The 12949-nt window shown below is 40.3% G+C and overlaps 1 protein-coding gene and 1 non-coding gene across 10 annotated transcripts in view; both read right to left on the bottom strand.

Moving 5' to 3' along the window:
• Positions 1-12949, bottom strand: part of DAB1 (DAB adaptor protein 1) — a 467365-nt gene that overhangs the window by 241585 nt on the left and 212831 nt on the right. The gene's annotated exons all lie outside the window — the stretch shown is intronic.
• TRNAC-ACA (transfer RNA cysteine (anticodon ACA)) lies at positions 5850-5922 on the bottom strand. Its single transcript has one exon. It is a non-coding gene; the product is annotated as a tRNA-Cys (tRNA).

A 12949-nucleotide genomic window follows, 5' to 3' on the forward strand; every position in this document is an offset into this window, starting at 1 on the left:
TTTCATGATCCAGCGGATGCTGGCAGTTGGATGCCTGGTTCCTCTGCCTTTTCTAAAACCAACTTGAATATCAGGAAGTTCACGGTTCACGTATTGCTGAAGCCAGGCTTGGAGAATTTTGAGCTTTACTTTACTAGCATGTGAGATGAGTACAATTGTGTGGTAGTTTGAGCATTCTTTGGCATTGCCTTTCTTTGGAAGTGGAATGAAAAGTGACCTTTTCCAGTCCTGTGGCCACTGCTGAGTTTTTAGAAGCCATCAAATAACACATGAACACACCCATACATGTTAGGATTTTGAGCTTGACTGCACTGAATTTATTGTATCATCTGCAAAAACAACACTGCCAAAATTTTTAAAAGGCACCAAGAAAAAATGTGTAGATAGAACACATAAGATCTACATATCAATAAGAAAAAGGAAATTCACTCCAAATAAAAACAGGGCAAGGGGTATGAACATGAAACCTAGAAGAGAAAACCTGAATAGCCAATAAACAGATAAAAATAGCCTAACCTCAAATGTATTTCTGGCAAATGCAAATTAAAACAAAGATGAAGAATCATTCTATGCCCATAAGATTGGCAAAAACTGAAAGTCTAACAGTAACAAATGATTTAGTTATTGCTTTTTATATGGAGCACAGGGTACTCTTATACACCCTGCTTCTGGATATATAAATTGGGAAACCCACTTTAAAATATAATTTGGAAATTGCCACTAAAACTGAAAATGCATATATAGCAAGATCCAACAATCTGGTCCTAGACATTCTGCTTTACAATATCTTCTCACTTGAGGCCAAAGGGATAGATAAAAATAGTTATTAAAGATTGTTTATAGCCCCACATTGTTAACTGCCTAAGGGTTCATCATCAGAAGACGTGGTAAATAAGTATTTTTATATTCATTTAACTAAATACTAAGTAGCAGTTAAAATGAATGAATCAGAACTACTTATATATCAACAGGGATAAATCTCAAAATTGATACTAAACCCAAACAGTAAAGAGATAACTTCATATTAAGTATGAGTGCATTTTTGCAAAGTTTTAAAATACACAGCATCTAAAGCACATTTTGTTTTAGATATGTCATATGCAGTAAAATTTTAAACTCTTGAAGAAACGTCAAACATCATACTCAAAATACTGATTTCCACTTGAGGAAAGATGGAATAGGTTCCATTCTTAAAGAAAAAAAACCTGAAGCTTTGTCCAAACCAGGAAGTAGATATGCTGATATCTATAATAATAGCCTCTGTATTTATCTGCATGTTTAAAATCTGCATAATTTTAAAAAGCAACAATGAAACATCAGAATGGGTTTTGGGTGGCAAGTGAGACTTTTCAACATTTTGGTGGCCATCTGTAGAACTATATGGCCATATGCATCTTCCCAAAATTATGTTTCTGCTTCCAAGCCAAAGCAAATACCCTGTGTTACATTCATTGTCAAAAAAGTTGAATTTGCCTTTTTTTCTACGGGGTTCACTTTGAGTTGAGTAAGTGTCTTTCACCTGAACTCTATCTGAGATGAGCGCCCCTGATTTGTTGCCCCGAACATCAGAGGGAAATTTGCAAGAGCCTAAGATTTGAGTTATGCACCGTTCCCACCTTCCTCATTTGGTCTTTATCACCAAGACTTGTTTATTGAAGCATACATTTCTCCTTCCCAACATATGAAAAATATGTGACTATTACAGAGAATTCTATATTTGAGCTCTAAACTCAATGAACACACAAGTAATCTCTCTCATGATTACAGATGATTTCTCTAGCAACCCAAAATTGAGCTCTTTAACTCTCATTCTGACAGTGTCTACATTATCTTTTTTTTATGCAAGCTAAGAACTACTCTGAAAATGTGTCAGCTATGACTCAGAGATTGGTTTAACCATTTGCTTTGTTTTTCAATATTGAAGATGTATAAGAAAAAGCAAAAATTTTCCCTAAAGATTACAATTACCACCCCTTAGGGCGGGGGTGGGGTGGGGAGAACAGCTGCTCCAGATGTTAAGTGAATTAAATGACAACAAAGATATCAAATGTAATCATCAGATCTTCCAAAAGAATGTCATCCTGATAAGGAAATAGGATCATTAAAATTAAATGATTATATAGAAATGAACAAACATCATTTCCAATATTCTAATTTGGATTTGCAGTTAAACTCAACCATGCTATTTCTCTTTTCTAAATAAAGAGATTTCTGGAGGCAGCATGTTCTCTTATAGAGCACGAATTTGGAAGACAAAACTGGGTTCAAGTCACAATTCTGCAAATTATTAACTGGTGACCTTGCAGAAATCACTTAACTTCTGTAAACTCCACTTTCCTCCCTTGTAAAATGGGGATAACAAAAGTGTTATGGGATAATAAAATGTATATTACAGGAATCTGTGAAGAATTAACTGAGATGATGAATGAAAGGGCTTCCAAAAATGCTTGTCACATAATAAAGATGAATTAGTAATTATTAGTCATATTCTTAGATAGATAGATAGTGAAGTCGTTCAGTCGTGTCCAACTCTTTGCAGCCCCATGAACAGTAGCCAACTAAGCTCCTCCATCCATGGGATTTTCCAGGCAAGAATACTGGAGTGGGTTGCCATTTCCTTCTCCAGGGGATCTTCCCGACCCAGGGATCGAACCCGGGTCTCCCGCATTGTAGGCAGACACTTTACTGTCTGAGCCACCAGGGATAAATATTAGCTATTATTATTATCACTTGCCACACATAATTGACATGTGTGAGACCCTGCTATTTTTAACAGATCATCAAGAAAGTGTTCCTGATTCGTACAACTCAAAGGAAGAATTAAAACCTTTAAAATGAAAATCCCAGACAACAACATGTAAGATAAGAGAGAACATTTTCTTTCCCCAAACTGGGGATCTTCGTAGGCATCTTCAAAATACCTGACATGGAGTGAAGTGGATAAATTTCCTGACTCCTCAAAACAGAACTGAGCATTTCTTTTTCTCAATACTCCCAGTTCATACTTCTGTATTTCTAGTATACTTACTGTTTTTACTGTTCCTTCCACTCAGCCGTGAGCTACAGGGGAGAGGAGACTGTTTCTTTCACGTCTATGTCAAGCACAGAGCTTACCAAACTCTGGGTGCTCAATGAATAATTAATGACTGACTAGGAATGAGAAAGAGAAAACAAAACAAACATTTACCAAGTACTTGCTGTGTGCCAGACACAGAATTAGGTGCTTTACATACCTGTCGCCTGACCTAGTCTTCACAGTAACACTGGCAAGTAGGCACGGTTACTACCTACATATTAAAGATGGAGAAACCAAGATTCCGAGAAAGAAGCCATTCCAGAGTATGAAAGTAGTAGATGATGGCACCAGCTTTCAAATTCGCTTTGGTCTAATGCTGAAACTCTTATTCTCTCCATTCATCTAGATCACCCACCTTACAGAACAAACTCTCTTTGGGAAAAGTGGAGGCAGATAGGCACTTTTAGAATGAAGACTCTCACGTGTGGGGCCCTAGAATGAAATATCTGTTTCTGACTCATCCAGTCTTCACTCTGATATCAGATATCAAGCTCCCTATTCCTTAACTGTTTCTCCTGAGTTTCTCACTCACTGGGTCTGTACACCATCTCCCTTAACCTATGGATTACTTGTAGGGCATGTGCTAAGACACTTCAGTCATGTCCTACTCTTTGTGACTCCATGGACTGTAGCCTGCCAGGCTCCCCTGTCCATGGGATTTTCCAGACATGAATCCTGGAGTGGGTTGCCATTTCCTTCTCCAGGGGATCTTCCCAACGCAGGGATCGAACTAGCATCTCTTCCATCTCCTGCATTGACAGATGGGTTCTTTACCACTAGCGCCACCTGGGAAGCCCAGGTTAAGCCACCCAGGTTAAGCTCTTAACCTGTAAAGTTTCTCTATTTTGTCTAAACTGAGTTTCTTAGATTTCATCTCTTAGCAACTTAAACCTGAAGTCTGAGGGAAAAATGAATTCTGAGTTCTCTCACTCACCACCCTTGGTGGCCACTGCCAACCATAGCCCATCAGGACATTTAATTCAGACTGGTACACTGCAAGTTTTTATAAAACACCCAAGACCAATAAAGAGACTAACTGTCCAGGGGTTTGATGAGTCAAGAGGAACAAATCTATCATTACTCTCATACATCACAGCTAACACACTTGTCAAAGGTACTATATAAGCAGCGATTTTTTTCCTTTTCCTGTTTTTTTTTTTTTCCCCCATAAATCCCATTAAAATGAGCATAAAAGACAATAATACATGCCGTGGATTTCTTCATTACTTTGACATCCATTCAGTCAGTCAGGCATTATTCAACAAATATTTACTCTACAACTGCTACCTGCTGGTCACCATGCCAGACAATGGGAATACGAAATGAACAAGACAGATGGCCACCCCTCATGAAGCTTACTTCCATCCTTAATTTATTGCTTGTGCTCTAACAGATGAAATCTACCTTAAAGATTGTCTAAACACTCTTTCCCAGTTTTAGAGAGGAAACTCAGACCCAGAAGTCTAGTAAATGCCCGTTTCTCTGCTGTTTCCAATTGAAATCTCTGTCCAATACACCAGACGGCACCCATCTGATGAGCAACATGTGAGTTGGCATTTATTAGGCACCATGTAAGCAGGGACATTTCAAAAGCCTGGCATTCAGCTCCCCAGAAGCACTAGAAACTAATTTGACAGCAGAGTGTGGTTTCTTTGGAAAGACAGCAGGAGCCGTATAAATTTTTTAGAATGAGACTGTCATTATCACGACCATGTCCAGTCAAACATTCAGCAGGCAGTCAATGCCTCTGAGGAGGTGGAGTGGCCTTCCTTTGTCTCCTTGAAGGTGGTCATTGCATGGTTTATTACTAACAGGACTGTGTGGGCTGTCTGGAGAAAAGGGAACTGTTTTAAAGGTAAAACTGAGTAGGAGAAACCGAAAGACACTGGCACCCACTTCTGAGCCTGAAACGAAAAGCCAAGTGCCAGCACTCCAAGCTGGGCTCCCTCTTGGGCTTACCCTGCTCCTGCTCCCCGCTGCATTTCACTGCCCTTCTCCAACAGCTCTGCCAGCTCAAGGTGGCTTTGCCCATCGCAGCAATACAGCTGCAAGCTCCTGCTCCTATTCTTAAACTTATTTAAGCCTGCTGCTGTCAGATGAGTGGCAAGGCCTCCTCCATGGACTAAGAAAAAAAAAAACAAAACAAAACTATAGACATGGATGTAAGTGTGGACGTAGGGCCCAGGGAGGCTTACCCATAAGGGCTGAGAGTTGTCAGATACATTAAATGTTGGGCTCATGTTAGTCACCAAGATTGGATGATTTAGGAGAAAGGTAGGGAAGCATTTTCACCCACAACCACTGCAAGGTCAATGGGACCTTAGCTGAAACAGTAAAGTCCCAGCAATCCATTGGAAGGATAATATGTAGCATATATATCCATGTATTTACAAGTCCAGGTCCTTTTGTGATGATGATGATTAAAAAGGCCCCTAACTGGGTGTGGAGGAAAGAAAATCCTCCTACATAGTTGGTGGCAACATAAATTGGTACACCACTACGGATAACAGAATGAAGGCTCCTTAAAAACCTAAAAAGAAGTACCATATGATTCTGCAAACTCTCTGGGCATGTATCTGGAAAAGACAAAAACTAATTTGACAGACAAATATCATATAGTGGATAGATAGTGAAGTCGCTCAGTCGTGTCTGACTCTTTGCAACCCCACGGACAGTAACCAACCAGGCTCCTCCATCCATGGGATTTTCCAGGCAAGAATACTGGAGTGGGTTGCCATTTCCTTCTCCAGGGAATCTTCCTGACCCAGGGAATCTTCCTGACCCAGGGATCGAACCTGGGTCTCCCGCATTGTAGGCAGATGCTTTACCATCTGAGCTATCAGGGAAGTCACATATTATATATCACATATATAGAATCTTTAAAAAAATACAAATTAACTTATCTACAAAATACAAACAGACTCCTGACACAGAAAACAAACTTATGATTATGCAAGCAGAAAGGATCAAGAAAAGGATAAATTAGCAGTTTGGGATTAAGAGATACATACTAGTATACATAAAATAGATAAAGTACAAGGACCTACTGTACAGCACAGGAAATTATATTCAATATCTTATAGTAATCTATAGTGGAAAAGCATCTGAAACACACACATACACATATATATGAATCACTTTTCTGTATACCTGAAACTAACACAATGATATAAATCAACTATACTTCAATTAAAAAAAAAAAAACAAACAGGTCCCTAACTCAAGAAGCTCATAGTCTAGGGCAATAACTCTACAGATGTATACATTAAAAGTGTCCACAAAGTTTTTAGACAGCTACCCAAGATCACCCAAGACCTTGAATCATAATAACTAATCAGGACATAAGAACTGGTATTTCAGCAAGTTCTGCCAATAATTCCAACATGCATTCCTGGTTAAAAATCACTGGTCTATGGACAAAGAACACACTTTTTTAAGAGGCAGCCCTTCTTGCAGATTCTCACCATCACTCCCACCAGTTCTATAGCCTTGGGCATGCTGTTTAACCTATTTAACGTCAGTTTCCCAATCTGTAAAATCAGTGCAATGGTAAAAGGAAGAACAATTTTTAAGTTCTTCCTAAATGTCAAGAAACTGGCTCATTGGAAAAGATTCTGATGCTGGGCAAGACTGAAGGCAAAAGGAGAAGCGGGTGGCAGAGGATGAGATGGTTGAATAGCATCACCAACTCAATGGACATGAACTTGAGAAAACTCCAGGAGATAGTGGAGGACACAGGAGCCTGGCATGCTACAGTCACAGGGTCACAAAAGAGTCAGACACGACTTATCAACTAAATAATGACAACAAAATGTTAAGAATAGTGCTAAGTGCTTTATACTTTTTTTCACGTCATAACCTCATCAGATAGATGCTATTAATGAACAGAAACTAATCTAAAGCATTTGTATTAGTTTCCTGTTGCTGAGTAACAAGTTATCACAAATTTGGCAGCTTAACCTCACACCTGTTTGAGTTCACAGCTCAGGCAGGCTCAACGGGCTTCTTGGCTCAGGGTCTGGCCAGGCCAAAATCAAGGCGCTGGCCAGAGGTGTTCTCATCTGGGGCTCTAGAGAAGAACCCACCTCCAGACACAGTCAGGTTGTTGGCAGAATTTGGTTCTCTGTAGTTACAGCTGTGAGCTAGTGCCACTCACGGCTCTTCAAGCTCATGCCAATACCTTTTAGGGGCCCTTCTCCATCTCTAAGACAGCAGCAGCACAGTAAATTGCCCTCATGATTTGAACCTCTCTGACTCCTTTTCTAAAGCAGAAATCTTAAAATCTTACCTTAAAAGCAGAACTCTCTCTGCTTTTAAGGGCTTGAGTGATTAGATCATCCCCACCTGGAAAATCTTCCTTCCTAATGTAAACTATGCACATAACATAATGCAATCACTAGACTGGCATCTCATCATAGCACAGATTCCAGAGATCAGGGCATAATATTAGAAGTGCTACCTTGCACACAACTATAGCCAACTGAGTGAGTGGGGCAGGTCTCAGTTGTAGTTGTAATGTTGGGTTAGACTCTTGCTCTGCCATTTAATCTCTGCCTCTGGACAAGATACTTAATTTCTCTGAACGTCTCTCTCATCACAGTTTTGCTGTTGCTGTTCAGTTGCTAAGTAATTCTGGGACCCCATGGACTGCAGCACGCCAGGCTTCCCTGTCCTTCACTATCTCCTGGAGTTTGCCCAAACTCATGTCCATTGAGTCGGTGATGCCATCCAACCATCTCATCCTCTGCCGCCCTCTTCTTTTTTTGCCTTCAATCTTTCTCAGCATGAAAGTCTTTTCGAGTGAGTCAGCTCATCATAATTAAGTGGAGGATGTTATGAACTAGTTTATCTATTATGAGGATTTACTGAAGTTCCACCTGAGAAATTAACTAATGTCTGAAAGAAGTCAGAAATGCAGAGAATGGTCTAAGACAGGAGACATCATTTTGTGGTAATGATCACATTACATTTTGAGGATTGTGATGGGAATTAACCGTGATACAGCATCTAGTATAGGGCCTGGGTCACAGAAGGTGCCTGATATACAATAGTTCCTTTCCTCCTGGAGTCTATGTTGTACATGGTGGTGTGTCTTCTCATGTAGGTTTCACAAATCCATGTCAGGTGTTGAGCTATTATTACCAGTGCTTTACAGGTAAGAAAGGGTCAAGTAATTTATTCAGTGTCCCTCATTAAATGAGAGCAGAGCCAGCCAAAACTCAAACAGACCTGTCTTAGTTCTTAGCACTGTGCTTTCCATCTGAAACTTTCAAATAACAATCGCCCAGTGTATTACTGAATCACGTCTGCTGCACCCACCACAGTAAGCACAATTTTATGGCTTGCATTTTAATCCCCTTAACGCTAAGCTCACAGAATCATGCAGACTCATCACAATGCCAGCGTCCCCTCTTGCTGCAGTGTGCACAGCGCAGAATTGATAGTCCACTTCATTAGGAGGACACACAGGGCCTGTTAGCAACATCTGTCTCAACAGAAGCCAGCATGCTTCCTTATCTCCTGACCTACATTTTCCCTAGTATGATTAACTCATTTTGGGGGGGTAGTGCCCTAGTATTTGGGTTAACACCCTAAGTTCAAAGGCATTTGGCTCTGGACACTGAGAGGTCAGGTAGAATTCTATAGCCAAGAAAAGAACAGAATTGGTCTGGGGATCCAAAAGCTTTAACAAGGCTCTTTCATTCTCATTTGGCCTGGGAAGTCCCATGTGTACTCTTTCATTCACCCATTTGCATCGCAGTTCATTCATTCATGTGGGAACCCATCCATTCAAACGGTCACTCTCAACTTTGTCTTTTATGAGAAGCATGGCCTTCAAAGGTGACTAAGTGAGGTCTTGCTCACAAGGAGCTCTCTGTTGAGGAGGAAGAGGGACATATTAAAGGTTCATCACAGTAGGACATGGGAAATGCCACAGCAAAGCTCTAAAGCACAATGAAGGAAGAGACCAACTGTCAGTAGACATTTTTTTTTGCAAGTCAGTTTATTTTTTTATTTGGCTGCATCGAGTCTTAGTTGCGGTGCACAGGCTCTCTAATTGCAGCACACGGGTTTAGTTGTTCCACAGTATGTAGGATCTTAGTTCCCCAACCAGGGATTGAACCTGCATCCCCTTCATTGCAAGATGGACTCTTAACCATTGGACCACCAGGCAAGTCCCTGTCAGTAGACATTTAACAGCTGCCTTGAAGGATGGACACAAAGAATGTGGATAAGAGGGAAGGGGCAAGAGGTAGGCAAAGGGCTCGGAGAATGAAACTACAAGTTGTAACTGAAAAATGGTGAATTCAACACAGCAATAGCACACATGGGGCATGGGATAGGGAGGGCACAGGGAAGAATCCCAAGGATGCTCTTTTTATGTCATGCTGAACACTTTCTTTTTTTCTCACTGCATAAGAAGTTAAGGACTGATTTTTCTTCTAAATGAGAAATCTTGCCATTTGAGAGTAAAACATATCACTCTGATCCCAGGGTAGATCAAGATGAAGGGACAGAAAGCTAGTGAAAACAGACACCATGGATCCCACCAGGTCCTTAGTCCCCTAGAGAAGGCACAGGAACTGGATTCCTGGAGCTTCCTCATCATACCCTCTAACACGATGGAAATATTCTGTGCTGTTTGATAGGGTAGCTGCATTGGACATGTGGCTAGTGCAACTGATGAATTGAATTTTTCATGTAAATGCATTTAAATTCATTGAATTTCAAACTTGCCATGTGTGGCAAGTGGCAGCTTTATAGGAGAACACTGAGTTAGAATTCTTTGGGTGTTTCCATTTCTACTCTCTCTTCTCAAGGGACCCAGCCTCCTGTACATGCGGATGAGAGAGAATATCCCATGGTGGTGGTGGGCATTTCTGACACCTGTCACTATTGGATTTGAATTCTTTGAGGGCAGAAATTGTCCCTCTTCTCTGGGAGTATACCCAAAGTGCCCAGCTCAGGACCTGGCATGAGGAACGTATGTTGAGCGGAAACAGGTACTGCCCAGATGAAAGGCAATGTTTCCCCATGGGGAGATGACTTATCTTCTCTTAGGGAAGCTTTATAATTAAACACAAACCACCTCTGAGACTTATTTTTAATAGCCCAGAAGTAAGCTAAGTTGGAAAATAAATTACCCCTGCTTACATTTATCATCCAACCAAAAGAATTTCTTTGCTTCTTTTTAGCATCAGGGCTCTATATAAAGAAACAGGAAGATTTTCTTTCTTTCTCATGAGGCTACTCCTATTTCCTACTGCTAATGAGCTAAGCAAAAATGTTCATTATAATTTTCCTAATAGTCTTGAGTATATAGGACACAGTCTAAGAAAAAATAATAGCCCAAATAACTAGTGTTAAGCAGCACTTCACAGTTTATGAAACATTTGCCCATGCACTGATGAGTTTGATCCCAACAATAGCCTTGAAAGTTTCTAATCATCATTTTCATTTTACAGAAAAAGTAAAGGCTCAGAGCAATTCTCCAAATTATTCAAAGATTCAAAGCTCTATGAGGTAGAGTTAAAACTGAAAACCAGGTTGATCTAAGAAGCTCCTACCACATGTACGGAAAACACTTTGAGTAAACTAAAATGAATTATATGTAGATCTCAAAGACTGGATTAGATTTCAACATAAGAAAATTAAAGACAAGTTTTGCCTGTTCTGTTTTCCCTGCCTGGGGAGATATTCCCTTTTTTCATTTACCCAAAAGATTATTTCATCCTGAAAGAATCCAAACAGACTAATTAGGTTCCTCTTCAGAAAAAAAAAAAAAAAACCCACTCTATTAATAAATTCTTTGCTGTGTGATTCTCAAAGACTTTTGCTGTTTGTCAAGTCATTTGTCAGTTAACTAATTAATTTATCCATCCATCCAACTGGCAAACTTTTAAGGAGCCGCTGTTGTGAACCAGTCCCTCCACCCGGAATTCATAGATGAGAAAGGAAACAGCCTGTATCTTCTAGAAGCTTAAGCTTTCTTGTCTCTTGACCCTGATTATTTTGAATTGAACTAGTATTCATTCCTTTATTTCATTTGTCTATGGCACACTGCAAACCTCACCCACCATCAAACATGCTAGGCATGCTAGCAGTGGCATCATTCATACTGATGACAAATATATATTAATTGGTGGTAGAAAAGAAATTAGAAGCACTATTTTACTATTTACTGAGCATTTCTTAAACCTCTACACTGTGATAAGACCTGGGAGTGGGGAGAAAGAAGGACAAAACAAATAAAAGGAAAAGGCACTTCCCTAAGGAGCAGAGAATCTGATTAGGGAGACAAGACATTTATAAAAAGTTGAAATGTAATAAATCAAAGAAGAATACACTCAAAAAGGCAAATTTGAATCTCATACAGGACATATGACAAATAATGGTTTTACTGCACACATTTATCGATCGTCTACCAAGTGCCATACACAGTGCAAGGTGTTTTGGAAAAACAACTCCACTCTTAAGCAATTTTCACGCATCATCTGATTGGACTCACCAACCCTAAAATGCCAGAATCATTACAGATGAGGAAAACTCAGGCTCAGAAGATGGTAGCCAGACCAGTGAAAGGGAGAGTGTTAGTGGCTCCATCATGGCTGACTTTTTGTGACCCATAGTCTTCAGCCCACCAGCTTCCTCTGTCCATGGAATTCTCCAGGCAAGAACACTAGAGTGGGCAGCCATTCCCTTCTCTAGGACATCGTCCTAACCCAGGGATCAAACCCGGGTCTCCCGCCCTGTGGGCAGATTCGTCCCTGTATGAGCCATCAGGAAAGCCTGGACCAAAGTCACAAATAATACAGGCACCAAGACCCAAACTCAGGTTTTCTGACTGCATGTCCACTGTTTTTTCCACTGGACAACATTGCCTCTAATGTTACAAATTAACTAATGAAAGGTAAGAATGATGAACATAGGGTAGAATGAGCTGAGGAGGATGGGCTTGGAAAATGAAGGATGGATATGATAGTACTATGGAAATTAAAATTTCAGTCATTACATGGAGTTTACCATTGCAGATTCAATGTATGTGATTAAACTACAGAGATTACTATTGTTATCAATGTTTGGTTAATTATATCGACCTTCCCTCGGGGATTGACTGTTGTTCTGGGAAAGGCCTTATTTAAGATAAATGCAGACCTTGTGTCTTCTTGTACCTCCTGGTATGGTTATCTGAGCTGTGCACATCCAAATATATTAAATAATGGACAACCGTTACACATGCATTTATCTTTTCTATGTATGTAACCACTAGCACAGTAGGTATATTAAGACAGAAAACTGAGGGTGCAATATAGAAATCCGGCAGATATTATCTCATTCACCACTGTATCTCCTGACCCAGATTAGGTGCTCCATATAAGTGTACTGTACTCATGAACTTAACTGCTTTGTGTTTCTTGCCAACTATTAATCAACACAGTATGTGTTGCACAACAGCCAAAAGGAATACACAAATATTCCATGTAACAAGGGGAAGGAGGAAGAAGAGCAGGAATAAAGCCCTGAGAAATAAACTGTTCTATATGGCTATGACCTTTGTCAGCCTTCTCCGGCCTTCTTCAGTCCTCCTCTAATCGAGAAATAAAACATGCAGATGAAACATCCCAGGTTCTAGCCTATCAAGTCTCAAGCCTATCACCCGGAGCAGAAAATAGATCATCAGTCTCACTAGAATGTAGGGCCTGGAATTGGTCATCTGGCCATAGACCTAATTAATAGCTTAGAACAGGGCGTGGACATCCAGAGAATAACTGAGTTACTATCTGTCTGCAAACCTGGCCCTGAGGATAGGACTGTATTGCTAACTTGCTCGGCAGCTGCACAGTGTTTCTCACTGGAAATGGGAACGTCACC

Source organism: Ovis canadensis, chromosome 1, assembly GCF_042477335.2.
Source record: "Ovis canadensis isolate MfBH-ARS-UI-01 breed Bighorn chromosome 1, ARS-UI_OviCan_v2, whole genome shotgun sequence".
NCBI classification, from domain to species: domain Eukaryota; kingdom Metazoa; phylum Chordata; class Mammalia; order Artiodactyla; family Bovidae; genus Ovis; species Ovis canadensis.